The following is a 24,852-nucleotide window of genomic DNA, read 5'->3' on the forward strand; positions in this document are numbered from 1 at the left end:
CTCAATAAAAGGATAGTAGCGCAAACAAATTGAATTTACTACTCGGTGAAATAACGGAACAGTGAAAAGAGATTAAATATATTGTTCGGATTTAAACTTTAAGTCAGAGACTGTAGATTGTCTAATTCATGTTGCCATCAGGGAAAAGTAGTGTTTCTTCCTAATGAAGAGGTGTATCCACAAGAATTAAAAGATTTCTTGTTTGGTGAAAGTGAAATACCGTGACAGAAAATACAGTGAGACAAGACTTTATGCAAAGAGATTTGGAAAAGTCCTGCCCACATCTAAAACATTTACAACCACGCACACGGTTCAATTATTTCTCATTTGTGTGAATGCAATTGTCAGACACAGTTCATGTAGAGAGAAAGAAATGATATTCACTCACGGGCAGTTATACGTTGTGTTGTCATGATGTAATTTCAAACACGGAATCAAAATTCAATGCGATATTGACGAAAAAGTAAAAGCGAAAAGAGACCAAATATATAGACATAGGTGATATGACAGAAGTATGTAGATATTTTTTGGCTTTAAACTTTAAGTCGGAGACTTGTAGATCATCAAATTCATGTTGCCATCAGGGAAAAGTAGTGTTTCTTCCCAATGAAGAGGCCTATCCGTTAGAATTAAAAGTTTTGTTGTTTGGTGAAAGTGAAATCCACATACGTGAGCGGCAGAGACACGAAGTGGCTGGCGCGTATCACAGGCAGGGGTGTTGCCAAGCGAAGCGAGCAGGGGGCGAAACCCCTTAGTATATTAAAAAAAATGTCTGACGGACAAATTATTGGTAGTTGATTTGCAAGTCTTAAGACTGTTAGGCTACAGACAAGTTTATTTCACAACGTCTTTAAATTAATTACAGTAAATTACTGACTACCGAATTGCAGCATTATTACAGTTAACATAAGCATTCAGGAAATTACCATAATTCCACAGCTGTGTACTGCTGCATTCATTTTGTGATTAATTTTGCTGGGAAGTCACTGTACAGGATTGTATTTTTCTTGTAATATACAGTAGTATGATACAGTGAAATATTGTGAAAGTAATGCCATTAGTAGTCACTACTTTACTTGTAGCTGTGGTAATCTACCTGCAAGGCATTACCAATTTAAAAGAAAAGTCCTAAGAATAGTGTAAAAATGACTTACACGTAGAGAGAAAGGAAAGATACCTATTTAAACCATCGAAGTACGGGGGAAGCATTTCCGCAAAGATTTTTAACTTTGGCTTAGGCAGGTTCACATAGCGGGACACAGGTGACAGGTGGGGCCTGCTGGAGGACCCTGCACACACCAGTCAATCAAGTCAAGCGTCTCTTTAGCCATCTGCCGTTAGCAAAGACAAAGGTGCGGAGCAGTTAGATTAGTTTAGTTTAGTTTCGTTAATTTTAAGCATGCATGCATTCGTTTTTGAAAGGGAAAATCCCAAGAGAAAGTCCAAAGGAAAAGGTATAAGAAAAGTAACTTACTTTCCAGAGAGGACATCGGCTTGTCCAAGGAAGCATGTAGGGGTGCAACAATAACAACAACAACAATATTTATTCATATAGCACATTTTCATACAAATGATGAAGAAAGAGAAAAAAGACAAAATAAATAAGAAAATAGAATTAGGAAACACTAATTAACATAGACCCCGTGACCCTGTAGTTAGGATATAGCAGGTTGGATAATGGATGGATGGATGAATTAACATAGAATAAAAGTAAAGTCCGATGGCCAGGGAGGACAGAAAAACAAAAAAAAAACTCCATATGGCTGGAGGAAAAAAATAAAATCTGCAGGGGTTCAGAGGCCATGAGACCACCCAGCCCCTTCTAGGCATTCTACCTAACATAAATGATCTCAATCAGTCCTCATTGTATTCAGGATTCACATGGAAGAACTTGATGATGACGGTCATGTGGACTTCAGGCCTTTAATCCATTAATGTAGGAACATCACGGTGCTTTGTTCGGGTGGTGGTGGCACACTCGTGCTCGCTCACCCACATGCGAGGCCACCAGCCTATTTAATACATGCCTTGCAGGGGTTGAGCGTAACACATACGCAGAATGCACTGGTGCCCACCACGATTGGTGAAAGGGAGCAGTGTGACACAGGATTGGCTGTAAGATTTGTTCCCCAGTATAAAAGGCACTTCCTCCGTATAGGGGTCGTCTTTAGACTCACTTGGGTGGAGAGTGTGGTTGGTGTAGCTCCTACCAAACATTGTGCCTTAATTTGTATACATTTTCTTTTGTAAATAAGTACAGATATCCCCTAGCTGTAGTATTGTTTGGGTGGGGGTATCTTATTGCTTAGGTTTGTGGTGCACACTTTTTGCCTGTTTTTTGTGTACACACTGTTGTTTGTTTCTTGTAAATAGTTTTGTGGATTCATGGGACTGTGTTTTGGGTAGTTTCTTCCTGAGCCCTGTCTGGTTATTTAGGACATAGAGTGAAATTTCACTGGTGGGATGCACATTTAACACACTCCATTTAAACTAAATAACAATCGATCCAATGAATTAATTATATTTATGACTACTGTTATAATATTGCAAAGCAGTGCTTTGGGAACCCTTAAATTACCTACACAATATACCCATTTCCTTTTATGCACATCTACACATATACACTGTGGAGGGTGGCGGTGGTAAGAAAGAAAATTTGTCCATTACAGGAGATGGACATCTGAAGCAGAGCTCTGTTAGCAGCAGTTTTATTTTTTTCTCTTATTTCTTATTATCCCGAGGTATCCTGTATTTACCCAACCCGAGGAGCTTCTATTACAGTATATAAACATGAGCAACAAGAAAGGCGGTCAGAAAGAAACGGAAAATAAATCTAAAGATAGTCTAATCCAAGTCTAGACAGGCATTAAGTCTAAGTGCAAGGAATGGCTTTTCAGAGACTGACCTGGAACAAACAGGCGAAAGCACAGATTCCCCAGGACCCCACTCCGCTGCATCGTCTCCTGTCGAGAGTGAAAATGGGAGCGAATGTGCAAGTGATGTAAGTCACGGTAGCTCACCGATTCCAGAAGATCACCTGAAACTGGAAATGGCCTTGCAGTCCGCGCTTTCATCTACTCCTCGTGAGCCGGAGGCAACGGCTGTAATAGGGATTGCCACTACACCGGTGGAGCACGAAAGTCAAAGCGATCTGTTCGAACTGAAGGTAATGATCGCAACAATGGCCGCGGCTATAAATGCGCTCAAGAAAGACATTCAGAAAAATATAAAGAAAGAAATAAATGGCTTGCTCAAAACAAGCGAGAAGACAAGCGAGAAGCTGTGGTTGGAGCTGCAGAAGCTGCGGCAGGATAATAAAGACTGAAAAACGTGTATATAATCGCTTTGATGCAGCCTTTAAAGGTATGCTGGGAAAAATTGAGGAACACATTCAAGAAAATGCATCTAAACTGAGAGCACTTGCCGATCAGTTGAAAGACGTTAAGCAGACATTCACGACTCGAATTGAAACAGCTGAACATTTGGCATCTACTGCTGATGGAAAAGCAACAGCTGCGAATTCCGAATGCAAAAAATCGGAGACAGACTTGCTGCTCTGGAAGATGGATGCATATTAATGGAATAATGGAATAATATTATTTTTGAAGGTCTACCTGAGAATCGTGAAAGTCCAAACCCAGTGAAATTCGTAGCTGAACTATTCTCAAAAATGATTGAAGAGGACTTTAAATCAGACACCGAGATAGCAGCAGCTTATCGCATACGGGGATCAAATACCTCCAAACGTAGGACTCTTGTTGTGCGTGTTGAGAGATTACAATCTAAGTTTAATGTAATGTCATTTCTCAGACAGAAGCAAGAGATTATATTTGAAAATAACCACATTCGTATTTTCCTTGATTTCTCACCCTCAACAGCTGCTAAATGTGCCGCTTTTTACAACATTAAACAGAGGTTACGGAAAGCCGATATCAGATACAGCCTCTTGTATCCTGCCAAACTGAAAGTGGATATTCAAGACAAATATTACATATTCACTACTATGGAGGAAGCAGAGAAAGAGTTAAGAAAGCTGATCCCAACACTTTCTTTAAATACGATCATGAGTCTCATCCTGTCATGGCATGGCAAGAAGGTATTACCTGCTGTCTAATCCGCTTACAATGACACTGGTACCATAATTATACATCCATTTCTCTTCTTGGCCACTTTCTGTTTATGTTTTAATTACAATTATATGCATATACGTATCTATGTGTGGAAGAAATTAAATTAGTAATATTTTTTTTTCTTTTTACTATTCTAAAGGAGACTGTTTAACATCAAACCCTTGGTTTATTGTTATTGTTATTATTGCATTAAGGTTTACTATGCTTATCCAGGGCGACTTTTTAACACCATTCCCTCAGTTTACAATCTTAATATTTCAAGACTGTTGAAGATTATACTTTATGCTTATAGTATTTAGACTTTATCGGTAATCTTCTTCTTCTTCTTCTTTTGGCTGCTCCTGTTAGGGGTTGCCACAGCAGATCATCTTCTTCCATATCTTTCTGTCCTCGTCATCTTGCTCTGTTACACCCATCACCTACATGTCCTCTCTAACCACATCCATAAACCTTCGCTTAGGCCTTCCTCTTTTCCTCTTACCTGACAGCTCTATCCTTAACATCCTTCTCCCAATATACCCAGCATCTCTCCTCTGCACATGTCCAAACTAACGCAATCTCGCCTCTCTGACTTTGTCTCCCAACCGTCCAACTTAAGCTGACCCTCTAATGTACTCATTTCTAATCCTGTCCATTCTCATCACATCCAAAGCAAATCTTAGCATCTTTAACTCTGCCACCTCCAGCTCTGTCTCCTGTTTTCTGGTCAGTGCTACCGTCTCCAGCCCATATAACATAGCTGGTCTCACTACCATCCTGTAGACCTTCCCTTTTACTCTTGCTGATACCCGTCTGTCACAAATTACTCCTGACACTCTTCTCCGTCCATTCCACCCTGCCTGCACTCTATTTTCTTCACCTCTCTTCCACAATCCCCATTACTCTGTACTGTTGATCCCAAGTATTTAAACTCATCCACCTTCGTCAAGTCTACTCCCTGCATCCTCACCATTCCACTGACCTCCCTCTCATTTACACACATGCATTCTGTCTTGTTCCTACTGACCTTCATTCCTCTCCTCTCTAGAGCATATCTCCACCTCCCCAAGGTCTCCTCAACCTGCTCCCTACTATCGTTACAGATCACAATGTCATCAGCAAACATCGTAGTCCAAGAGGACTCCTGTCTAATTTCGTCTGTCAACCTGTCCATTACCATTGCAAATAAGAAAGGGCTCAGAGCTGATCCCTGATGTAATCCGACCTCCAACTTGAATGCATCCGTCACTCCTACCTCAGACCTCACCACTGTCACACTTCCCCGTACATATCTTGTACAACTCTTACGTACTTCTCTGCCACTCCCGACTTCCTCATACAATACCACAGCTCCTCTTGAGGCACCCTGTCATATGCTTTCTCCAGGTCCACAAAGACGCAATGCAACTCCTTCTGGCCTTCTCTAAACTTCTCCATCAACATCCTCAGAGCAAACCTCGCATCTGTGGTGCTCTTTCTTGGCATGAAACCACACTGCTGATCACAAATCATTACCTCACTTCTTAACCGAGCTTCCACTACTCTTTCCTATAACTTCATGCTGTGGCTCATCAGTTTTATTCCTCTATAGTTACTGCAGTCCTGCACATCCCCCTTATTCTTAAATATCGACACCAGTACACTTCTTCTCCACCCCTCAGGCATCCTCTAACTTTCCAAGATTCCATTAAACAATCTGGTTAAAAACTCCACTGCCATCTCTCCTAAACACCTCCATGCTTCCATAGGTATGTCATCTGGACCAACGGCCTTTCCAGTTCTTACTTATTCCTTGCTAATCTGTTGCACTTCCTGATTTACTATCTCCACATCATTCAACCTCTTCTCCCTCTTGTTCTCTTCATTCATCAGCCTCTCAAAGTACTCTTTCCATCTGCTCAACACACTCTCCTCGTTTGTGAGTACGTTTCCATGTTTATCCTTTATCACCCTAATCTGCTGCACATCTTTCCCAGCTCTGTCCCTCTGTCTAGCCAATCGGTACAGGTCCTTTTCTCCCTCCATAGTGTCCAACCTCTCATACAACTCATTATACGCCTTTTCTTTAGCCTTCGCCACCTCTCTCTTCACCTTGCGCCTTATTTCCTTGTACTCTTGTCTACTTTCTGCATCTCTCTGACTATCCCAATTCTTCTTTGCCATCCTCTTCCTCTGTATACTCTCCTGTACTTCCCCATTCCACCACCAAGTTTCCTTTTCCTCCTTCCTCTTTCCAGATGTCATGCCAAGCACACTTCTTGCTGTCACCCTTACTACTTCTGCTGTAGTTTCTCAGCTGTCTGGTAACTCTTCACTGCCAACTAGTGCCTGTCTCACCTCCTCCCTAAACTCAACCTTGCAGTCTTCCTTTTTCAACTTCCACCATTTGATCCTTGGCTCTGCCCTCACTCTCTTCCTCTTCTTGATCTCCAACGTCATCCTACAGACCACCATCCTATGCTGCTTAACTACACCTTCCCCTGCCACCACTTTGCAGTCTTCAATCTCCTTCAGATCAGCTCTTCTGCATAGGATGTAATCTACCTGTGTGCATCTTCCTCCACTCTTGTACGTAACGATATGTTCCTCCATCTTCCTAAAATACGTATTCACCACAGCCATTTCCATCCTTTTGGCAAAATCCAATATCCTCTGACCTTCTTCATTCCTCTCCTTGACACCATAACTACCCATCACCTCCTCGTTTCCACTGTTCCCTTCACCAACATGCCCATTGAAATCCGCTCCTATCACCACTTTCTGTCCCTTGGGTATCATTTCATCCAACTCAATCCAAAAATCTTCTTTCTCACCCATTGCACAGCCAACTTGTGGTGCATATGCACTAACAACATTCATCATCACACCTCCAATTTCCAGCTTCATAACCATTACTCTGCCTGACAATCTTTTCACCTCCAAAACACTCTTGACATACTGTTCCTTCAGAATAGCATCATTGGTTTGACCGAGATTCCCATGCGCGTGCGGACATAGTGAAGAGCAAACAATAGCAAAAGTGGCATCAACATCTGGTGAGAGATCAAAGCGAATGCACGAAGCAAAGTACTCCATGGACAACTTGGACTCTGACCCGTTGGACTCCAATTCTGATGCAAGTGATCTGGAGATCGAGATCGAAAACGAAACTGAGGTACCGGCATCAGCTGATCGATCCCCAGCTAATCGTGCTACTGAGCACATTTGTGTAGATGAAGACCGCCACTCATAATGACACAAGGTACAAACCAGATTGTGCTGCACTGTGACTGCGTCTGCCACCCGACAGCCTGCCACGCATTCCTGCCAGTCGTCATGCTGTCCGTGAGCGTCTCGAGCCACAAGAGACTGTGAACTGGCAGACCACAGCACCCAGCAACTGATATTTTAGGTTGATTAATGTGTGAGACCCTTGCTTTGGGTGCTTTTCAGAAAACTGCATGTTTTGGAAAAAAATTCAGCCCTCAAAGAGTTAATACACTAGTACGGCTATTACATATTGTAAATTCACAGTCAAATTTTTTAACGGTGTACTTCCGGATTAGCATTACATCATTTGTCAGCTCTCATGTTCACAGGGCCGCCCCCTGCAATTAAAGTCAAAATCAAACCGGTTTGGTGTGGTTGGAGCGAGCCCCTGACCAATAGGAGTGAGTTGCTGGGTACATCAGACTAGACGACTGTTCTTCACAGGAACACATAACTGACTGCCTCCAACTCGGTAAGATTATATAAACAAAGGCTACAAGTTGAAAATCGCAGGAAAAGTCGTCTAATGTGTCATGACCTTGAATGATATTACAATTTTTTTTTGAATAAATGAATAAATGCCCGCAAGGCATGCCATCTGGATTGAAAGTTAGGGGCTTGTTTTGAAAACACGTAGCAACCAATTATCTTATGTCCTCAATGGCATCTTTAACATTTCCCTGAAATAATCCATGGACCCCACCTGTGTAATAAGCATAAGTTTTATATGTCACTGTGCTTTGTGCAAATATATCTTACCAGTAACAGCGGACTGCATGATGACATGCAGTGAATATGCTTGACTTGAGCATTCATAGTTTTCAGACTCTTTCTCTGTACGTTTAGCATTCGTTTGCTCAGTTTTGCTTGCGTTAAAACAGATCAAGTCAGTGTTTGTGTTGCAATAACTTAGTACGCATGTGCAGCACGGCCGCCCTGTTGGCCGCTGCCAACAGTGGATTCTACAATAAACTAAAAATAAAAACAGTGTAGCGGGCCTACCATAATAGTATGTTTTATGTTTGTGCTGAGTGCATTTTGTTTTCATCGTCCCGTTTACTGTCCGTTATATGTGCGTCAGTAAATGTTGTCCCCGTAAGTGCAGAGGGGAAGGATGATGAAGAGAGACCACAGCCCCAAGATGGAAATCACCTGTTGGATCCACCTGTTACATCCAGGACATTCTATGTTTAAAAAAGAAGAGGAGTGAAGGCGAAAAGGGAGGCAAGGAGAGAGAGAGGAGAGAAATCGAGATGAAAAGACGCAAATTTAACCATCCATTTTTCAACTCATCACTGCCGATCAATTGCTTTAGTACACTGCTGGCTTTTTTCACCATATCCGATTCTACATCACAACAGCCAGAGCCGATAACCCCGGGGTTTGGATTCATCCCAACCATTGCCAGGACTTTTTACGGTGAGGTCATTTTGTGTCGGGAAGAAGCACAATACACTACAGCCAGTTTCAATACCGACGGACTTTATTTTGGACTCATTTTTCACCACATTTTCAACTGCTGTGTTTATCCAATCTGTGTTTGTATTTGTGTTATGTGCTTTTGTTTATTGTTTAGGGGCAAGGGAGGGTTAAGGTAAATATTTATATTTTCCTGTTTTTATTTAGTAATTCGTCACTGGTGTTTTTGGGATAGTGGTGTTTTGCACACACACTCACACACACACACACACACATATATATATATATAATTAAATATTTGTCTGTCTTCTCATTTTCCAATATATCAGTGTTTGATTTTAAATATCTGTTTGCTGTTTTCTGATTATTTTGCCGTGTCGGGAAAAAAATAAGACAACTTGTAAAGAGTATGGCTTGTTATTAGAGCAAACTCTCAGGTATTCCAAGGAATAAGTCTTGGTAGTGTTGTGGCCGGTCTGGTAAGGGGTCAGTCGTTACAAGAGTAACAACCTTGGAGGTCAATCATCACCCCAAAAGTGGATAGTAGACGTCACATAGTATATGTGGACCAAATTTCAGGTCAATGGGTTAAACAGTTTGCGAGGTACAGGTGATTGAAATCCTGGACAGACAAACGAACAGCCATGGTAGTGCATTATATAAAAATATAAATCTGTTTTTTTTCTGTTCACATGCACAACTGACACAGAGCCAGATTAAGCACAGGGGTTCACCATATAGACATAAGACAGATTGTAACAAATGGAAAGCGTGCAGATGCTGTGTACTAGTTCTGTCTGTTTAAGTCAGCATGGAACTGTATCCTTGTTTAAGCACCGTTGCCTTGTTTGGAAGAGCATGTTTACCTAAGGGGGGCCTTACACATGGAGAAAACAGTGTAAAGCCTTGGAACATTGCCAAACACACATTTGAAGCCGATGGATGGATGAGAGATATTGTCACCTGATCCTGAAAATGCCTTCCACTGCACCGACAAACATCGACAGACTCAACACCTCGGGCCCCCACTCCCAAACTGGGTTTTGTCATTGGCTTCCATCATCTGTTATGCAGAGTAAGCCGACATTAAACAATGCTAAGTAATTTCTCTTTGTGTGATTTCTTACTGCCGTATCACTAGGGAGGGGTATTGCCTGTGTGGAACGAGCCCAGGACACAGACAGGTAGACATCGTATTATGCACCACCACGCGTTTATTTACAGTTAGTAATATTTACAGTCAATAAGTGCACACACAAAAACCCCCAAGACTCCCCAAAGTCCGGGCCTCTCACACTCTCTGCCTTTCTTCTCCTCAGGCTGCCTCCACTCCTCTCCACCAAGTGCAGTCCTTCTCTTCACCTGACTCCAGCCTTGAATGAAGGGAGGCGGCCCCTTTTATAATCACCCGGATGTACTCCAGGTGCTTCCCGGCAATCTTCCACCGGCACTCCCCAGTGTGGAGGAAGTGCCAGCTGCGTATCCGGAAGCACTCCGGGTGTCCCTGGTCCTCTTTGCCCCAGCACTTCCGGGTACCTCCCCCAGCCGCATGCCACACCTGTTATGTTATATCTATATAGATTTGGGTTAAGCAAAACACAGCAATAACAAAAGAACTCATTCCCCTAGTGGACACAACCTGTTTCAAGGGGGAAGTAATATCCCTATGCCTACAAACATAAAAGTGGACATTCTGAAAGAATGAAGAGCAGGAACAATCTGTCTTTGGGGGACACCCCTCCTCAAAACATATAACTTGACTTCCCAGAACAGACACCTTTTCATGTGGACCCACAGTGTAATGTCTAATTCTCTTTGACTCTGAGCTTAAGCTCCAGTTTGGGGTATACGGCCCACACTTAATTCCATATTGCACTAATGGATCGATTCAATACAGCCCACACTTAATTCTTTAGTGGTTATTCATCTCAGTGCAGTGTGGCATTTTAAGAGCCGTTGATATGTTGTGTAAAATTACTTTGTGAATATGAAGGATTTAAATTTATTATACTGAAGTGTGCAATAGCAAGAGAAATTTGTCTCACTTAAGCCACTTCTGGCCATTCCATATTGTATTATTTTAGCAGATGATTTTTCACAGATAAATATCTACCTCATTGATGCTTTGTAAATGTTATCAAGAGAAAAAGAAGCCTTTGTTAAGGTTTTGTTGCATGACAGTGCCCTTCATAATGTTGGGGACAATGACACATTTTTCCTTGATTTCCCCTTCTCTTTAAAATTACAAATCAAAAAAATCATAGATGATTAAAGTGCACATTGCAGACTTTCATTTCACTCTAGAATTCCTAAAGCCTACAAAAAAACTTGTAATCCTGTGCCCACCTTAAATCCATTTGCACCTCTCCATCAGCGTCTTTTGTGTTGTAAATGTGTCCATCAGCACAAGCAGCAAACAGCCTGCTATCCCATCACCCACCACCAATGCAGAAAGGGCAAAAAGTTCTCCCAGCTCAAGTCTGTTTATCTGGCTGTGAGGTGCCTGGAGTTGTAGAGAGTAAATAATATATCGTCATTTGGAACACATGCATTTCATGTGTGTTCCATGTTGTAATAAATCAAATAAGCTGATGACAATGCGTTAAAAAGAGTTGGGGGATAACCCCATAATAATGTCCAAAGGACGGATGCAAAAATAAATGCAAAGCAGTTCAAAATGAACATTTGACAACAAAGGCATGATTGCATGTGCTTTTATAGAAAACAAAATGGTGACAGGAAATGGAATAACAGGATGTGACGTTAAATACAGGAAGTCGGAAATGACGTGGAACTTGTGGGACTGGAAGTGACGTCATCAACTGGTGGACAGATGTGGAGAGCAGCCATTTTGAAAAGTTGTAATGGAGGTAGGTGAAAACATTGGTATTTTATTTTTCTTCTTTGGGTCTGAAGAGAGAGAGAGAGAGAGAGAGGGGGGCGTTAGTACCCTTAAGCAATACCTCGTCTTGCTATTCTTTACTCACCTCAGGGCTTTTTGGCTGCCTCCTAAGCGCATGTGTGTGGCAGTGTCTACAACAATCTGTGTAAATTGTAGGATGAAGTGCAAGGCAGGAATCATTAAACACATAACTGAAAAAGAAACATTTTTCATATTTTAGTAATAATTGACAAAATGTAGACATGAAGTGTATAATGTGTGAAGACTGAAGTCCAAATATCAAATAAACACTTTCACAAAAGGTATAACAGAACAAGTGCACCTTTATTCAAGAATATAACCGAAGAAAAAGAAATTGGGTTAGGGTACAGCACTGACACGAGATTTGTTGGGACAGAGGTAAGAACTGCTGACTGATAACCAAAAGGTTGCCGTCTCGATTCCGAGCATGCCCATTTTGAGTAGTGCGCCACTTTTATTCTTACTATTATACAACAAAAACATACATTTGACTTGAGTCTGTAACAGCCAGTGTAAATTTATGGTACTTGTAAAAGTTAAAGTTTTTTTAATTCAGTTTTATTATCCCAGTCACATTCACGCTCTGACACTACTGTTTTCACATAAGGATGAGCTATAACAGAGGTGAACTGAGATGAGGATGAGGGTTCGTCGGAGGAAGAGAACAGAAGCCCTCCCCGCAAGAAATGTCCACTCACACATAAGGACAACACAACTGCACCAGGTGTAAAGGTGAAACATGGCCCCGTTTGGATGCAGCAAGAAGGCGGGCGTCATCCTGCCAGTCAATATGCCACATGCATGTCCTTCAAAGAAAAAGAAAGGCTTTCAGAGCTCACCAATGTATCATGCAAAGAACCGTTTGTGATTATGTTTTGTGATGGTCTTTTTCATTCATATGTTACTTATATAAAAGCCAGATTGAATGTTATTTACCTTGATTTATTTACTTATCTTCCTACAGCGTAAAGTCACAAATAGTCTGCAGAGCTTCCTGTGTTTGATTGACACAGGCATGCTCACAATGTACACTTGTAATGCCACGAAAAGTGCATGCTGACACTTCAGTAAGCGAGCAATGGTATGAGAATGCAGTCAGACTTCTTTTTTGGGCATATACACCGTCCATATCTAAACACTAGCGTGAAGAGTCGCTCGCATACTGAAGATGTTTTTTTGAAAGAAATAAGTGGATAGGACTGGGCTGAATGGCCTGTTCTTGTCTAGATTGTTCCAATGTTCTAAAAAAAATCCATGCAGACACAGGGAGAAAATGCAAATCCACACAGGCAAGACCCAGGACGTGAACCCATGTTCCCTTAAAGCATGGCTGCAGCACTACCACTATGCCACCATGCTGCTCAAATGGGAAATGTGTTCATTTAAAATTAAATATACAAGACAGGAGCCAAGGAAAATGACACCTTTTATTGGCTAACTAAAAAGATTACAATATGCAAGTTTTCAAGGCAACTCAGGCCCCTTCTTTACATCTTGCCTGAAGAAGGAGCCTGAGTTGCCTCGAAAGCTTACATTGAAGGTTGTCACATTTTGAAGAGTGCTTAGAGAGCTAATATCTTGCTCGTCCCTGCACTTGCTTGTAAATATTTAGCCCTTTTGTAACTCAGCTACTGTTGCACCATGGTGAAGCTTCATGTGACCTAATTCAACAGGCATACAAAGGTGGTTTGGTGTATCCTGCATCAGTTTCACTTTCCATGTCAGTGTCTGATGACCAATTCAGATCATCATCACTATTGCTCAATTTGTGCAATGGTTCGTTTTCAGTTTGTTCTAAAACTACCTTTATGGCTTTTTGTTTGCCATTGTGTTTTTTGCTGAAGGCACCACTCCATTCATGAACAAGATGTAAAGAAGGGGCCTGAGTTGCCTTGAAAACTTGCATATTGTAATCTTTTTAGTTAGCCAATAAAAGGTGTCATTTTGCTTGGCTTTTCTCTACATTCATAATGGCTAACACGGTACAACACCCTAGTACTATATACAAGACAATAAAGTGTATAGGAAATGAAGGTGTCTGGGTAAATTCTGAATCTACTTTAAAAAGGTACAAAGAGATGCTGACCACAAAACATGTTTGACATCTGTCACAGTCTCTTGGCATTCATGACTGATAAGGTCTAACATGCAGAGAACTTTGCACATGTGTGCCCGGGACTGAGAGAGTAAAACTGTTCTGTACCTTTAGCTTGGTAGCCTCCTTAGAGTTATGTTTACCACAGGACAAATCAGACAAAACCAAAATAAAAAGTTATTATGTGTAACAGAAAGTTGATCATACCAAAATGTCAGTATAAATACAGCAGGAAAGATCCATCTAGTGTTCACTGCTGTTCAGCTGCAGATTTAATACACGTCTGTTGTGTGTTACATTTTGAAACAGTCACCAAAACACAGCCAGATGTTGCATTAATGTACAAGTGTGTTTCTTTGTGCACTTTTCTTATCATTTTTCTGTTGCTTGCACATGAGAGGGTAGGATGTAAATACCTGATCTGCACTATCAATGCACCCCTTTTGTTATTGTAGGCCACCACAACAGCACAAGGGTTAGTGGGTTCCACATTTTCCTTGACGCAAACATTGAAGGTTGTCACATTTTGAAGAGTGCTTAGAGAGCTAATATCTTGCTCGTCCCTGCACTTGCTTGTAAATATTTAGCCCTTTTGTAACTCAGCTACTGTTGCACCATGGTGAAGCTTCATGTGACCTAATTCAACAGGCATACAAAGGTGGTTTGGTGTATCCTGCATCAGTTTCACTTTCCATGTCAGTGTCTGATGACCAATTCAGATCATCATCACTATTGCTCAATTTGTGCAATGGTTCGTTTTCAGTTTGTTCTAAAACTACCTTTATGGCTTTTTGTTTGCCATTGTGTTTTTTGCTGAAGGCACCACTCCATTCATGAACATTGATGAGTTACATTAAAGTGGAAGAGAGCACTGAAATACTCTTTTTTTCTGTTGCAGCATGGTGTTATTTCATGCACTAGATGGCAGAAGAATACTGTCATGGGAGTTACCTGGGCTTAACACTGTAAAGCGTATCATTACATCTCACCCCGAATCTGACTTGGGTTAATTGTAAGTGCACAGAATTCCACGCTTGAGTCACTCTTGGAGTTAATGCCAAGGAGGTTAATAGGGATGGTGGTTTATGAAATGGGTGGGTGGATGCATTGATAGCTATATATATTAGCACGCAGCTGGGGGTGGTACGCCCAGGAGGACCGGAGGTGGGTTTGCGCCTCCTCCAGACCACGTGGGGGCGACCACCCTGGTTGCTATCGGGACCGCTTTGAAGCTCGACCCTGTAGGTCACAGCCTGGGGGCACCCCGATGCCTTGGGAGCCCTGGACCTCAGCACTTCCACCACACCCGAAAGTGCTGGGGGGGAAGAGAAGCAGGGACACCCGAAGTGCTTCCGGGTACGCAGCTGGCACATCGGCCACACTGGGGAGTGCCGGTGGAAGATTGCTGGGAAGCACCTTGAGCACATCCGGGTGCTTATAAAAGAGGCCGCCTTCCTTCATTGAGGGCTGGAGTTGGGAGGTCGAGAGATGAGGTCCGGAGGAGAGACAAGGAGGCGGCCTGAAGAAGAGGCATAGTGTGGTGTTGGCCTGGACTTTGGGGGAGTTTGGGGGTTTGTGTGTGCACTGTTGTAAATAGTTGATGTAAATAAATGTGTGGTGGTGCTTTATAACATGTCTACCTGTCTGTGTCCGAGGCTTGTTCCACAATATATATATATATATATATATATATATATATATATATATATATGAAGAGGGGGCCTGAATGCACCCCAAGGAGACACTGTCGCTCCTCCGAAACCCCTCTTAAACAGCGATACAATGGGAAACAAATACAGTTTTTTTTTTTACCTCGTCTTTGCTCGATCAGCAGCTCGAATGTTTAAAAACCTGTACAGCAGCTGTCCTTTTGTCTCACTGCCTTGTTTCTCTTCTCCCCCAGACATTCTCAAACACTATTCGATCTCTTTTTGCTGTTCCATTATTTCACAGAGTAATAACTTCCTTTTGCTTACGCTAATGCGATCTTTACTATAATTTTTTTGAGAATTTTGATTTTCCTACTTTCATTATCTCAAACCTGCTATGCATGTGCATTGCGCCAACATTTTTTAATTCTTTACGATGTTCTACTTTGTCATCTACTCTTTGTCTTTTTCCAGCCCTGGGCCTGGTTAAATCTCTTGGCACAAAGTCTAGTCTCGCGGGACGTGAAAGTGTCTTTATGAGAAGGTCACGTCTCGTCTCTCTGAACAGGTCTAGTCTCGTCTCAAGTTTTTTTTATTTCATAGAGCGATATATATATATATATATATATATATATATATATATATAAATTCCAAGGTCGGTCTGTCTGTCTGCATGTCTACTACAGAACTACTTAACAGATTAAGATTGGGTTTTTTTCTATAATTTGCTTGAACATTCTGGTTGATTGTGCGACCTCTCTCATCATGGTACCGATTTATTTTTGTGAATCCAAGAGACATGCAGTGGGCCGAGGGGAGGGGGACAGGGCCCTCCTCACTCATGTGCCAGCCTTGGGGTGTATCTTACATCCTCTTAGCTAGCAAACAAGAGAACTACTTAATGGATTTAGATCAGATTTTTTTCTGGAATTTGCTAGAACATTCTGCTTGATTTTGCGACCTTCTCTCATTGTGCTAAGAATCGTAGTTTGCTTGCAGGAGTGATAAATTCCCACTAATCCTAGACAGAGGCTGCAGGCCGAGGGAAGGGGTTAGCATGATGTCAGGAGTAGGATGCCTGGCAGGACCCTCCTCACTCACATGCCAGCCTCCGTTTGAATCACTCTATCTCTCATCACGTTTTCAAACGGAACTTGCCTCCACTTAGCTAGAGATACCTGTTTGTTTATTGATTTTTAAAGTTTGTCCTGTTTCACTACTATGTGGACGAAGCCGTGGGGGATGGCAAGTCTCTCTCTCTCTCTCTCTCTCTCTCTCTCTCTATATATATATATATATATATATATATATATATATATATAATATATATATTATAGGTGGCACACGGGATTGATGGCCATCCCAGCAAGGATTTAGGAAGACACCTTACCTGAACCCAAGTGGATAGAAAGGCATTCTGGCCAAGAGAGGGAAGGATGTTGTAGTACCCGGCCAAAGCTCCCCAAATGGATGGATGGACATCCTGACCAACAGAGAAGATGTTTCCTTACTCGGGTGGGAAGCCCCAGATAAATGGACAGGAAATATGTGTAGCACCATCCTTGCAGGAACAGAAGAAGAGGTCAGTGAAGGACTGTTTCTGGGGAATGTTTATTCCCCTCAGTTGCTAGATGGCAGTGGCCTTCAATATTGGTGCCCATTTGGGAACCAGCAGGGAATGTTGGGAATTATAGTCCAGCAGCGCAGCCCTGTGGGGGTCTGTAGGTGCTGCAAGAGAGCATAACTCCCTGTTATGTGGGACTTCTGTGTGACCCGGAAGTGTTTCCAATGGGCAACAACCTTTGCACCGGACATACTCCCGAGTCCTCAATAAATGGGACCATATTGACTTATCAGTCAGAGCTGGGAAGAAGGAAGGCAACACTTGACTAGGGGAGAGCAGTGTAGTGGTGAGAGAAAGAGGGACAGTGGAAGGAGAGATGACTTGTGTTTTTTTCTTCTGTATACAAGGTATTTGTGTATTAAACACTCTTTATTTGAACCTGGATTGTCTTGTGGGTTTGGGGCTCTCTGGCAACCCTAGCTTTCACAACTAGCATAGTCGGCAGGATTTTCTACCTGTCTGGTTGGCAGAAACCTGTTTTAAACAAATTTATTTTGGGAGGACACTCCAACCCGACTGTACACTTCTGTGACTGTCAGAAAGAAAGGAAAAACTCAAGAAGCCAGACACTGGACAGGGCCGTTCACCTGTGGAACTATCTGGTGGGAAGTAAGGAGGACAGGGTGGCGATGCTACCCTTGGAACCCTGAAACTGTCAAAGATACGTAAAGGAGTTTGCATGTTCTCCCTGTGTCTGCGTGGGTTTCCTCCGGATGCTCCGGTTTCCTCCCACAGTCCAAAGACATGCAGGTTAGGTGCATTGGCAATCCTAAAATTGTCCCTAGTGTGTGCTTGGTGTGTGTGTGTTTGTGTGTGCCCTGCGGTGGAAATGAAGGGATTGTGTTAAAAAATGCTTTAGTTTGCCTCACATTTTTATGCAATCGTTTTGTTCACCCCACTGAATTAAAGCTGAAAGTCTGCACTTCAACTGCACCTGAGTTGTTTCATTTAAAATTCATTGTGGTAATGTACAGAACCAAAATTAGAATAACGTTGTCTCTGTCCAAATATTTATGGACCTAACTTTATCTATGATCTGCTTCTCACAACTGAGAAACTGGCCAAACAAACACAAGCATTACCTGGTAGGTAACCATCCAAATAATCAGACTGCCATTCAGACCTATCAGTATATATATTCATACAGTATATACTGTATATGGGAATTTGTGCTCCATAGTGCTCCGTGTCTTGCAGCTTGCTGAGTTTAAAGTCCCAGCCAGGCACAATCTACATGTCGTCTGCTCATTCTCTTTGTTTCTGTGCAGGATTTCTCTGGTTACTTTAGTCTTCTTATTATGTATTTGTAATGCACAACCAAATGATTTTTTTATTGTGAGATAATAAATTTTACATTGACCTTGACCTTGAGGTTACTTGGATTTGCAAATCTAAATTGACTGTTCGTGAGTAAATGTGAGGGTGTGAATGAGTGTGCCCTGTGCTGCCCTATCTGATTACAGTGGCTGAAATAAATAAATGCGTATATGTGTATATTGACTTCTGGCAACAATCATGGCTTCTGTACATCAGAAGTGCTCCTTTTTTGTGCCTTGGCGACCTGAGGAACGTGCATTCCACCTTTCGGTATTATAATGTGTGTGTGCCCAGTAGCTGGTTGGCATCTGCTTCAGGGCAGACCTTGTTCCGTAGCATTTGCTTGTTAATGTGAGCGTTTTATTAAATGAGTGGGTGGATGGTTGTCTCTTAATTTATACAGAATTTTGATCCAATGCTAATGATCAAAGGGTTAACATATTTAAGTCACCTTTCAAAATATTCACCAGTTTTTCACGGCTTTGAATAATTCTTTCTGCAAATAGGAAGCAGCAACCCTGATCCAAGGATTTGCTTTTATTTATTTATTTCTTTGTGAAGCAAAGACAGGAAGATGGATGCGTTGTAAATTAAAATGGGACCTTCTCATTTTCAAAGGTTAAGATAATGTTTACAGTTGAGAATTCCTTCTGATAATCTGACCAGGCGACGGTTTTGGGAAAAGGCGAGCAAACTGCTACAAGAGAAGATTTGTTATCAGCACCCTGCAGGTTTCCAGTCAAGTAACTGACTTTCAAAAACATTAAACTTGAGGAACGGATGGTCTATCAAAACATTTCATCAATTGCTTCTGGAGAAAATAAATAAGTAAAAGATGAAGAGATTTAATGCACCGGCTTATATTCATATAAATGGTTTTGAAACAGATCTCAGGAATAAAGTGTACAGTTCTATCCTGAATGAATTTCCCAAGAGACAGTGGACAAAACCTGCTTTTAAAATAATAGGAAGTCAATTCCATAGATCACTTTTTGTCCCTTCTGGAATACTGGTCAGAATGGCTCTTCCACCTCCTCAGATCAGTCGACTCAGATTCTTCTGTCCACCATTGTCTCCAGTAGGTTCATTTTAAAAGTGTTCTTCCATAGCTTTACTTTGCCTACTATGTTCAGAAGAGCTTTCCAATGCCACTGTTTAAGGCCTTGTTCTCATTTTCAAGGCATCAATTCAATTTAATTTCATTTACTTTTGTATAGTGCTCTTCACTGAGTGCAAACACAAAGCACTGTGGCAAGATTTTAGGTAAAATGCAAGTATAAATTGTATACATTCTATAAATCACTAATTAGATAACAAGTGCTGTGACCAGTGGCCAGGAAGCAGATGAGACAACATGAAAATATGGGGTACCACCATGTGGCCAGGTGCAGGGATGAAAGATCATAAAAAATTAAAGGATTCCAACTGTGTCTTCCAATTTAATTAATTGAAAGTTTCCAAAAGAAATAACGCCTCTTGGCATCTAAGATTTTCGTCCTCAGGTTTGACTCAAAAAGTTTCGGATTTAGCCACAGGTTCACAGTCTATCTGACAAGCACTCCAACTGGTTGGTCACTTGGGTCTCAAAAAATGCCTCCTTCTGGGTACCTGTGTTTCTTATAGTTGGTGAACTGGAAGAGGCAGGAGCAACATACCATGAATGGTCGGTTTCTTAGTGCTGCAGGGAGAGAAAGAGAAGAGAATGTTAGCGACAGCGCCCCCTCTCTTCCCGGCAGGTTATTACATATCTCGATTGAGCCAATGAGGAGATCCTCCGACGTGCATGCATGACTCCCTGTTTACTTTTAAAAGAAAAAAAAAGCGAACAGATGCTGTCCTGACAATAATGATCACAGACTTCCAAAGAACTGAAATGATCGTATCAGAAATGGCTTTTATAGACATGTAGTCGCTCTTCTGAGCTCCTCTCTCCTGTATGGTCTTTTCAAGATAACACCACCTTCCTAGAGGTCTGCTTTTTATGTTCTTGGGACCGGAAGGGGCGGGACTTTCTTCTGACCCTCCCTGGGTTTATTTTCTGAGCTGTGGAAAAAGAAAGAGGACACGGCTAGTTACAGCGCCCCCTCATGCACAGGAATGGAACTGCTTACCTTGACTGAGTTGATCAGGGTAGTCCTCTACAGGATTATGCAAATAAAGACACAAATTTGTTTAAAAAGACAATTAAAACTAGAATTACCAAAGCTTACGAGAAAACTTGTAAATCCGGCCCACCTTAAATCCACTCGCACGTTTCAATTCAGCGTCTTTTGTCTTGTAAATGTGTCGATAATCCCAAGCAGCCTGCTATGTCATCCTCCCCACCGCCAGAGAAACTGCAAAAACCTCTCCCAACTCAAGCCTTGTTTATCAGGGAGTCTGGTACCTCGGCTAAAAAGTATATCGTTATTCGGAACACATGCATTTCATGTGTGTTCCGTGTCTACAAAGATCTGTGTAAGTGAAGGATGACAGGAACACATACTTAAAAGACAAACTTTTTCCATGTTTTAGTACTAACGACAAAATGTAGAAATTAAGTGTATAATGTGTAAAGACTGAAGTCCAAATATCAAATAAGCACTTTCACAAAAGGTACAAGTATAACAGAACAAATGCGCTTTTTCAACCCCAAGACTATAACCAAAGAAAAAGAAATCAGGTTAGTGTTGCTTGTTATCTTGATTTCTTGGGTAGTACAGTAGTTAGAGCTGCCAACTCCTATTCAGAAGGTCCTGGGTTCGAGTCTCCCAAAATAAACGTTTTGAGTAGTGAGCTGCTCTTATTGTTACTATTATAGAATAAAAAAATACATTTGATTTGAGTCTGAAACCGCTGCTGTAAATGCATGGTACTTGTAAAGGTTAGCGTTTTTTTATTCAGTTTTATTCTCTCAGTCACGTTCACGCTCGCCCCGATCTGACACTGCTGTTTTCAAATAAAGACGAACTATAACAGAGGTGAACTCAGATCGGAGAAAGAGAACATAAGACCTCCCCGCAAGAAACATCCACTCACATATAAGAACAATGCAGCTGCACCAGGCGTAAAGGGAGAAAGATGGCACCATTTGGATACAGGACGAGGTCCCGGCGTCATCCTGCCAATCACCTGTCCTTCACAGAAACAGCACGGCTTACACAGCTCGCCAACGTATCGTACAAACTCCTGTTTGTGATTATGTTTTGTGATGGTCTTTACATAACAACCATTTATATGTTACTTATATCAAAGCCAGATCGAATGTTACTTATTTTGATTTATTTACTTATCTTCCTGCAGCGTAAAGTCACAAGTAGACTGCAGAGCTTCCTCTGTTTGATCGACACGGGCATGCTCACAAATTACATGTTTAATGCCACGGAAAAAGCCTGCTGACACTTTAGTACGTGAGCAATGGTTTACACTTTTACACCTGGTGCAGCTGCGTTGTTCTTATATGTGAGTGGATGTTTCTTGCGGGGAGGTCTTCTGTTCTCTTTCTCCGATCTGAGTTCACCTCTGTTATAGCTCATCTTTATTTGAAAACAGCAGTGTCAGACCGGGGCGAGTGTGAACGCAACTGAGAGCATAAAACAGAATTAAAAAAAAAAATGCTAACCTTTACAAGTACAATACATTTACACCGTTTGTTAAAGACTCAAATCAAATGTATGCTTTTATTGTATAATAGTAACGATAAGAGCAGCTCACTACTGAAAATGGGACACATTAAGACTCGAACCCGGGACCTTGTGAATAGGAGTCAGCAGCTCTAACTACTGTACTACCCAAGAAATCGAGATAACAAGCAACACTAACCTGACTTCTTTTTCTTCGGTTATAGTCTTGGGGTTGAAAAAGCACATTTGTTCTGTTTTACTTGTACCGTTTGTGAAAGTGCTTATTTGATATTTGGACTTCAGTCTTCACACATTATACACTTAATTTCTACATTTTGTCGTTAGTACTAAAACATGGAAAAAGTTTGTCTTTTAGGTATGTGTTCAACATTTCCTGTCATCCTACACTTACACAGATCTTTGTAGACACGGAACACACGAGAAATGCATGTCTTCGAATAACGATATCATTTTTTTGCCTAGATACCTGACTGACTAATAAACAAGGCTTCAGTTGGGAGAGGTTTTTGCAGTTTCTCCGGCGGTGGGGGGGGATGGTATAGCAGGCTGCTTGCTGCTTGGGCTTATCGACACATTTACAAGACAAAAGATGCTGAATGGAGATGTGCGAGTGGATTTAAGGTGGGCCGGATTTACTAGTTTTCTCGTAAGCTTTGGTAATAGTAGTGTTAAACAAAATAGTTTGCGACTTACTAACATAAATCGAACTTAACAATATCTCTTTATTAATTAATTGTTAAACTATAGCCAGATGACAAAGGAAAAAAGGAAATCAAAAAGTTTAGTCAGCATGTATCCGTGGGGAAAATAAACCTCTGGTGGGTCCAGAGTCAGATAGAAGCGACAAAGTCTCAGATAAAGTCAAACACAATCACCGTCCTAAAGACCTCAGCAATTAGACATCCACCCACATTCTAGCTAGTCTGCCTGTCGCTGTCGTTGAGAAGAACCCCCATAGCATGCTACTACTACAGCCATGCTTCACCGCAAGGATGGTTTTTAGCAGGTGATAAGCAGTACCTGGTCTTTGCCAAACATTATGCTTGGAGTTCTGCTCAAAGAGATTAGTTTAGCCCATTTGCCACGTGGGCTTAATTGTAGAGGTGTATTAGCCACTGAGGTGCTGTCACTCCAGACTTTGTGACCGTACAATAGAAGTCATGCTTCACACATCTTCTTATCGATCACTGCTACACCCATGATCTTGTGGACATCTTCATTCATGATGTGGTTGAACCGGGTGAGGCCAAGGACCCACCATAGCATCCACATTTCCATGACATTGAGTGTTTGCTCAAGTTTGGATTATGCTGGACAGCATTCAGCCCTGTGCCTGGCCAACAGTCGAATGATTGATTTGAAGATCTTATGGTCACAAAGTACTCCCGTGATTTAACGCCATTTCAAACATGACGCATTGGCTCGCGCTAGGGTATCAAGATGGAGGGGGTCTCCATCCGAGCAGACAAGCCAACCAAGATACTTGAACTCTGCGACCTTCTTAAGCTGACAGACAAGATACTCTACCATAAACTCCTGATTGATTGAGTGATGCCAAGATGGTTCTCCTTTTGATACATGTTCCCACATCAGCAGACAACTCTATTAGAGTGACCATTGGCTTTTTGGCCACTTCTCTGGGAAAGGTCCTTCTTACCCAGTGACTCAGTTTGGCTAGATAGCCAAATTTGTTGATTTGTTGGTTCTTTTTTTTGTCTTGGTGTGTCAGAATCTACACAGGATCAATGGGCTGGAAGTGTGCTTCCTCCCTGCGACTGCTCCTTAAAATAGTTATCATCACTGAACAATAGACCTGATCAGGCTGGAGGTGTCCCTAGGCTTTTCTCTTCTTCTTCTTCTTTCGGCTGCTCCTGTTAGGGGTTACCACAGCAGATCATCTTTTTCCATATCTTCCAGTCCTCATCATCTTTCTCTGCCACACCCATCACCTGCATGTCTTCACTCACCACAACCATAAACCTCTTCTTAGGCCTTCCTCTTTCCTCTTACCTGGCAGCTCCATCTCTTGCATCCTTCTCCCAATATACCCAATATATCCAAACCAACACAATATCGCCTCTCTGACTTTGTCTCCCAACCGTCCAACCTGAGCTGACCCTCTAATGTCCTCATTTCTAATGTTATCCATCCTCGTCACACCCAAATGCAAATCTTAATATCTTTACCTCTGCCACCTCCAACTCTGTCTCCTGTTCCTGGGTTTTTCTGCCCTCTTCTATGCAGTGGTGTGCTGGGGAGGCAGCATTAAGAAGAAGGATGCCTCACGCCTGGACAAACTGGTGAGGAAGGCAGGCTCTATTGTTGGCATAGAGCTGGACGGTTTGACATCCGTAGCAGAGCAACGGGCACTCAGCAGGCTCCTATCAATTATGGAGAATCCACTACATCCATTAAACAGTGTCATCTCCAGACAGAGGAGCAGTTTCAGCAACAGACTGCTGTCACTGTCCTGCTCCACTGACAGACTGAGAAGATCATTCCTCCCCCAAACTATGCGACTCTTCAATTCCACCAGAGGGGGTAAACGTTGAACATTATTCAAGTTATTGTCTGTTTTTTACCTGCATTTTTTATTACTCTTTAATTTAATATTTTTTGCTGCTGGAGTATGTGAATTCCCCCCTGGGATTAATAAAGTATCTATCTATCTATCTATCTATCTATCTATCTATCTATCTATCTATCTATCTATCTATCTATCTATCTATCTATCTATCTATCTATCTATCTATCTATCTATCTATCTATCTTTCTAAAATGAATAAATCACAACTGGGATACTGAGAAGAGAGATGCATATATTATTTATCCTGATTTTCAGAA

The sequence above is a fragment of the Erpetoichthys calabaricus genome, chromosome 1 (genome assembly GCF_900747795.2).
Source record: "Erpetoichthys calabaricus chromosome 1, fErpCal1.3, whole genome shotgun sequence".
NCBI classification, from domain to species: domain Eukaryota; kingdom Metazoa; phylum Chordata; class Cladistia; order Polypteriformes; family Polypteridae; genus Erpetoichthys; species Erpetoichthys calabaricus.